This window comes from Bubalus kerabau, chromosome X (assembly GCF_029407905.1).
Source record: "Bubalus kerabau isolate K-KA32 ecotype Philippines breed swamp buffalo chromosome X, PCC_UOA_SB_1v2, whole genome shotgun sequence".
In the NCBI taxonomy this organism is placed as follows: Eukaryota; Metazoa; Chordata; class Mammalia; order Artiodactyla; family Bovidae; genus Bubalus; species Bubalus kerabau.
The window spans coordinates 61,570,912-61,577,949 of NC_073647.1; the positions used below are offsets into that span (position 1 = coordinate 61,570,912).

At 44.9% G+C, this 7,038-nt stretch overlaps 1 pseudogene; it reads right to left on the bottom strand.

Moving 5' to 3' along the window:
* Positions 1-318: 318 nt before the first annotated feature.
* On the bottom strand, positions 319-2,345 carry LOC129640367 (E3 ubiquitin-protein ligase RNF168-like; annotated as a pseudogene).
* Between the last annotated feature and the right edge of the window lie 4,693 nt (positions 2,346-7,038).

A 7,038-nucleotide genomic window follows, 5' to 3' on the forward strand; every position in this document is an offset into this window, starting at 1 on the left:
ATAAAATATGCATTTGGGGGACATACATGGAAATGAAGTTTTCTTGACAGTTGGCCAAGGCATTTTTACATCCATAACAACTGTCAACTAAAACTTAGTATGTCACAGTTATTAAAAAAGGAAAGGAGTGGGACTCTTGATTACAACTGAGTTTGGCAAAAACACATTTGTATATTCCTCCCCTGTAAGCACACAGTCCTTTAATTAGGGACAATGAATGTGCCCACATAGCAGAATGAAAAATTTATAAAGAATCTATGATAGAGAGTTATACAATCCTGCTTTACTAGAATGTAAAACACTCTTCTTACCCAAGCATTACTGTGTGTATCTCTGAAACATCTGAAAAAATACTCTTCTGTGACTTACTAGGCTGTAGGGAATGAGCAGTGTTGGGAACAATTCTCTGTAGTAGTAGTTGGTATCTTTCTTCCATTAACTAGATCTTAACATTTCAACTGGATCTTAGAAGGTTGTCAATTTTCATTTTTTCAGGCAAGGAGATCCAACCAGTCAGTCCTAAAGGAAATCAATCCTGAATATTCATTGGAAGGACTAATGCTGAAGCTGAAACTCCAATATTTTGGCCACCTGATGAGAAGAACTGATTCATTTGAAAAGACCCTGATGCTGGGAAAGATTGAAGGCAGAAGGAGAAGGGGATGACAGAGGATGAGATGGTTGGATGGCATCACTGACTCAATGGACACGAGTTTGAGTAAGCTCCGGGAGTTGGTGGTGGACAGAGAAGCCTGGTGTGCTGCAGTCCATGGGGTCGCAAAGAGTTGGACACGACTGAGCAACTGAACTGAACTGAGGTTTTTGGTGGATGCTCTAGATCAGTTTGTCTTTTAAAGCTTCTATCTTTGCATTCTTCCTCTGTCCATTTAGTACTTTGTCTAGAGGTGAAGACATAGCCCATAACTGATATTCATCTGGGGATCCTTTTGGCCAGGTTAGCCTCATTTTTTCTTGATCCACCTCTTTCTGAAGATGTAATGAAGCAGAAAATAACTTGTCCCATTCTTCTTGTTTATGTCTCTCAAAGAGGTTCCAAATCTATCAGTCTTGGGGTAAAGTGGACTTGTTTACTCAGCCTGAGGAAGATTTGGGGAACATTTTTCTTCTTTTTGTAAAACAGCATGGATTGCTGACTGCTTCAGACAAAGATTCTTGTTTTTTTGTTTGTTTGTTTGTTTTGGAGGTATCTTTATTGTTCAGTAGGTGAGACCCCTCATTTTCTGTCACAACTGTTATTTTCAAGTGTATGTGTTATATCTGATATTGTACATCCACTCTCAGTTTTACCATAAGGCTTAATTGCAGCTTCTCCAGAAGAGGGAACTCCGGCTTTAGGTTCCTTATGACTTGTGACACATAACTTTTTCATGACTGCTTTGTTTTGACTTCGTTCAAGACACCATTCTCCACCTCTGGCACATAACTTAGGTTTAGGTGATTCCACTGAAGATTCTGTACCTTGCTTTTGAACTTCAAGGCATATCTGAGGAGAAAATGCGGACATACCTTCCTCAATTTCTGTATCTTGCCATGTAGGGTTCTTCATATCACTGCTGTCAGTCTCCTTGGACATGGAGGTTTTCCTGTCTTTTTCTACAACTTCAAACTGTGATGCTAACCCAAGTTGAGAATTTGGTGACAAATACTTCTGAATATCACCAGTGTTTTTTTGTTTGCTCTTCCTTTTCCTTTGTGACTTGTTTGTGACAGGATCAGATTTTTTGGAATCCGAGGGGGAAGCCGAGACACTCCTCACAGATATTGCTAATATTAAGGCTTAGCCTTCTTGCCAGGGTTTTATTACTTTTCAGTTGTTCCCCCATCTCTCTGTGGCTTTTTTCTGCCTGTCTCTTTTCCTCTTCTTCCTCCTCTGCCAGTAATCTCTGTATGTATTCTTCACTGGCTTTGTTTTCTTCTTCCTGATTGGCTCCTCACTCTGCCTCCATCTTTCTTCTCTCCTTTTCATATTCTCTTCTTAATTCCCCAGGTTGACTTAACAGGTGAACTGGCTGACAGTCATTAACGGTTTCCTCTGACTGTTGCCCAGAGACTCTAAGTTTGCATTCCTCTGGATAGTGTTTTTGAATTATCTCCCACAGTTCCATATTGACAAGAGAATTTCTTTGGATATGGTACCAAGTCCAGAAAGCAATCTGGCAGTGACGGCTGGGACAGCACAAATTTGTCTTTTCAACAGTTGACTTGAAACATGCTTTACAGAGCGTGTGGTTACAAGGTAGTGTCATGGGCTCAATGAGGATTTCCACACAGATCTGGCACTGGCATTCCAACAAAGAAGGGATGGTGTCTTTGCGTACAGCCATTTTAATATGCTAATAAGGTGTATTCAACAACAATACAACAATTCAGGAATTGGGTGCATCAAACCACTTGACGTAAAAAGGTGTTCTGAGGGCCAGGTAAACAGTATGACTGTGGAAGGCGGTGTATTTGCCCATGTTTAAGACAAGTATCCAGAAAGGAAACAAATAAACCTTGGCAGCTCCCAGGCATTAACAACCATTGCAGTAGGGCAGATGCTGGGCAATGGCGTCTCAACAGGGCAGAAGGAAAGTGCCAAGCTCCCTTCCTCCCTCTTAGCAGCTGAGGGTTCTCCCTTAGCTTGGGGCAGCCAAGCCCAAGGCCACCAAGTCTCAAAGTCTCTGGGCCACTCCTCCATGAAGAAAGCTGCTTCCTTCAGGACTCCAGTTTCCTCAGCAGAAGGACTTCTGTTTGACCTTTGCTGTGGAGTCATTCCTGCATACTTCTCAGTGCTCAGAGTCCGCCCTCACCTCTCTTGTGTGTTACTCACTCAGTCATGTCTGACTCTTTGCAACCCTGTGGACTGTACCCACCAAGGCTCCTCTGTCCATGGGATCTTCCAGGCAAGAATACTGGAGTGGGTTGCCATTTCCTCCTCCAGTGGCTGTTCCCCACCCAGGGATCGAACCTGGGTCTCTTGCATTGGCAGGCAGATTCTTTACCATCTGAGCCACCAGGGAAACACAATCTCCTCTCTTAGGTCAGCTAAAAAGCCTAATCCTGGAGGCAGTACTCTAGCAGTCCTGCAAGGGCTAGGAACATAACAACCTTCTCTCTCCTTTTTCTTTATTTTTTTTAGGTGTGGTAACAGCTAATGAGGTTTTTTGCTTGTTTGTTTGTTTTAAATGAATGATTAAATAGCAGTTTCTAAGACTCTTTAACTTTAAAGTTCAAGAAGATAAATAGCAAGGCAGAATTCTCACAGAAAACTGCTGAAGCTCAATTCAATCCAAGGCCCTAGAGTTCTGGAACCATTGTCTCAGGGCCTTGAGAATAGGGCAGCTAGCACACTTCAGGGTCTGCATGCCCCACCATGCTAGGGGCTCTCACCTTCTGAAGGATGTTCCCTCCCCACCCCAGCACCTGTTGGGCTCCTCACCCAGCCAACACTCACAGGAGCCTTCCTCCTGGGCCCACTCTATCCACTGTCCCCGGGTCCTAGACTAGCCACCTCTCAGGAACCCTTAGTCAGTGCCCAGCTGCTCCTCAGATGGCCCCTGGGTTCCGATCCACCCCCAGAAATAAACATGCCCAATCCCAGGGATGGGGGAGCCTGGTGGGCTGCCATCTATGGGGTCGCACAGAGTTGGACACAACTGAAGCAACTTAGCAGCAGCAGCAGCAACACCTACAGGGGATGGAAGCACTTCCAGCCACATAAACCCCATTCCCACAGTCAGTGCAGGTCATGGGCACCACCCCATGCACCCCCAGATCCTCTCTTCCTGTATCTGGCCAAGCCTTGAGTGGGTCATCATTGGGGCCTGGAGGGTCCCAAATATACTCCTGTCCTGCAAGGCCTTGACTAGGGGCAAGTCAGACCTCAGGAGGCACCTCTTTGGGAATAAAGTTTACCCTTCCTATGGGTACCCCCTCCCAGGGCAGAGACCCCTACAGCCTGCCCTAGGCCCCATGAGGCTGCCTGGGGAGCTGAAAGCTGACATCTGTCTCCATGGCAGGAGGAAGCCCACGCTGAGGATGCTGCTGGGAATTTCTATAATAAATCCTATAGTTAGGAAATCCTGGAGCTTCCAGCACAGGAGTCACCTGCTGTTTCCACTCTCAGGTTCCTGTCACAAGCCTGGCCACCTGCTGCCTGTGGGAGGTGGGCCAGGGTCCACTGCAGAGAACGGGTCTTGGAGGGCAGCCTGGGGGGCCTTTCAGAGACATGGGGTGCAGAAGAAGTTCTTGGGTTTGTCCTTTGCATTCAGACATTGAAAGTACATTTCAGTGCCCCCCCCCATTTCTGGAAGCTTCCATAAGGTCAAAGATCCAGAATGTGAGGGTGTGAAATATCCCGACTGGATCCAGATGGGGTGAACCACTAGACTGAGGCCAGCAAGTGGGCCTAGGGGCTTGCTGCCTAGTGGGAGAGCTGTGTGGGTCTGCAATGCCTTCAGCAGGCAAGGATAGGCTCCCCCAGCCCAGGTGGCTTTGCCAAGAAAGTTGTCACCAGCTCCCCAGTTTGAGTCTCACCTTCGTACCCCCCAGTAACCCCCTGAAAACCTGGTGCCACAATTTGCTCACACACCCCCTCAGGCCCCCAGACCCCAGGATGACCACATGCTGCCTCCTGCTGCATGTGGGGTACATTCAGCCCAGCATAAGCCCTGCCAGCAATTTCCAGGAGGATCAAGCATGTAGGAGGTGCCCCAAGGAAGGGGGACACCAAGGGACAAAGATGAGGTACACATGCTCACACAGGACATAGGTAATAGTTGTGGACACAAGAGTCATTTATGTACCATATGAACATCCCAATTGAGCAGCTTCAGGGAAATCACATGGGTAAGAGAAGGGCATCTGTCTCTAAAAAATGTTACATTCAACAGTTAGGAAGCATCTCCATTTCCCAGGATTTTAACTAAGATCTTGAGTTGAAAGTAGTTTCACAATATGCATTGCTCTGTCCTTTCCAAATAAACTCTCTTGAAATGAAGGCAAGCTCGTGGGTTTAACCACCCAGTTAGCTAAGCAGTGAATACCACAGAGAAGGGAAAGGTTGGGAGTTTCCATGAGATCACTCAGCCCCACAGCATCCAGAGGGGGAAATGTTCAGAGCACAGGTGTCAGTGGAAGTTTAGTCCCAGGATCATTCAGACAAAGTCCCCAGAAACAGTCAACAGAGGTAAATGAAATCATCTTTGAAGTACTTTCCTTGTTGTTGTTGTTGTTGTTCAGTCATTGCTCATGTCCAACTCTTTGTGACCCCATGGACTACAGCAAACCAGGCATCCCTGTCGTTCGATATCCCCCATAGTTTGCTCAAACTCCTGTCCATTGAGTCAGTGATACTATCCAGCCATCTCATCCTCTGTTACCCCTTTCTCCTCCTGCCTTCAATCTTTCAGAGCATCAGGGTCTTTTCCAATGAGTCAGCTCTTCACATAAGGTGGCCAAACTATTTGAACTTCAGTTTCAGCATCAGTCCTTCCAGTAACTATTCAGGGTTGATTTCCATTAAGATTGACAGGCTCTATCTCCTTTCCATCCAAGGTAATCTCATGAGTTTTCTACAGTAACACAATTAAAAAGAATCAATTCTTTGGTGCTCAGCCTTGTTTATGGTCCATCACATCATTGCATGACTACTGGAAAAACCATAGCATTAACTATATGGACCTTTAACAGCAAAGTGATGTCTCTGCTTTTTAATACGCTGCCTAGGTTTGTCATATTGAATGGTTTGCCTTGGAAACGAACAGAGATCATTCTGTTGTTTTTGAAATTGCATCCAAGTACTGCATTTCAGACTCTTTTGTTGACAGTGATGGCCACTCCATTTCTTCTGAGGGATTCCTGCCCGCAGTAGTAGATATAATGGTCATCTGAGTTAAGTTCACCCATTCCAGTCCATTTCAGTTCGCTGGTCCCTAGAATGTCGACATTCACTCTTGCCATCTCTTATTTGACCACTTCCAATTTGCCTTGATTCATGGACCTGATATTCCAGGTTCCTATGCAATATTGCTCTTTACAGCATCAGACCTTGCTTCTATCACCAGTCAAATCCACAGCTGGATATTGTATTTGCTTTGGCTCCATCACTTGGAATGCAAAAGTAGGGAGTCAAGAAACACCTGGAGTAACAGGCAAATTTGGCCTTGGAATACAGAATGAAGGAGGGCAAAGACTGATAGAGTTTTGCCAAGAAAATGCACTGGTCATAACAAACACCTTCTTCCAACAACACAAGAGAAGACTCTATACATGGACATCACCAGATGGTCAACACCGAAATCAGATTGATTATATTCTTTGCAGCCAAAGATGGAGAAGCTCTATACAGTCAGCAAAAACAAGACCAGGAGCTGACTGTGGCTCGGACCATGAACTCCTTATTGCCAAATTCAGACTTAAATTGAAAAAAGTAGGGAAAACCACTAGAGCATTCAGGTATGACCTAAATCAAATCCCTTATGATTATACAGTGGAAGTGAGAAATAGATTTAAGGGCCTAGATCTGATACATAGAGTGCCTGATGAACTATGGAATGAGGTTCATGACATTGTACAGAAGACAGGGATCAAGACCATTCCCATAGAAAAGAAATGCAAAAAAGCAAAATGGCTGTCTGGGGAGGCCTTACAAATAGCTGTGAAAAGAAGAGAAGCGAAAAGCAAAGGAGAAAAGGAAAGATATAACTATCTGAATGCAGAGTTCCAAAGAATAGCAAGAAGAGATAAGAAAGCCTTCCTCAGCGATCAATGCAAAGAAATAGAGGAAAACAACAGAATGGGAAAGACTAGGGATCTCTTCAAGAAAATCAGAGATACCAAAGGAACATTTCATGCAAAGATGAGCTCGATAAAGTACAGAAATGGTATGGACCTAACAGAAGCAGAAGATATTAAGAAGAGATGGCAAGAATACACAGAAGAACTGTACAAAAAAGATCTTCACAATCCAGATAATCACGATGGTGTGATCACTCACCTAGAGCCAGACATCCTGGAATGTGAAGTCAAGTGGGC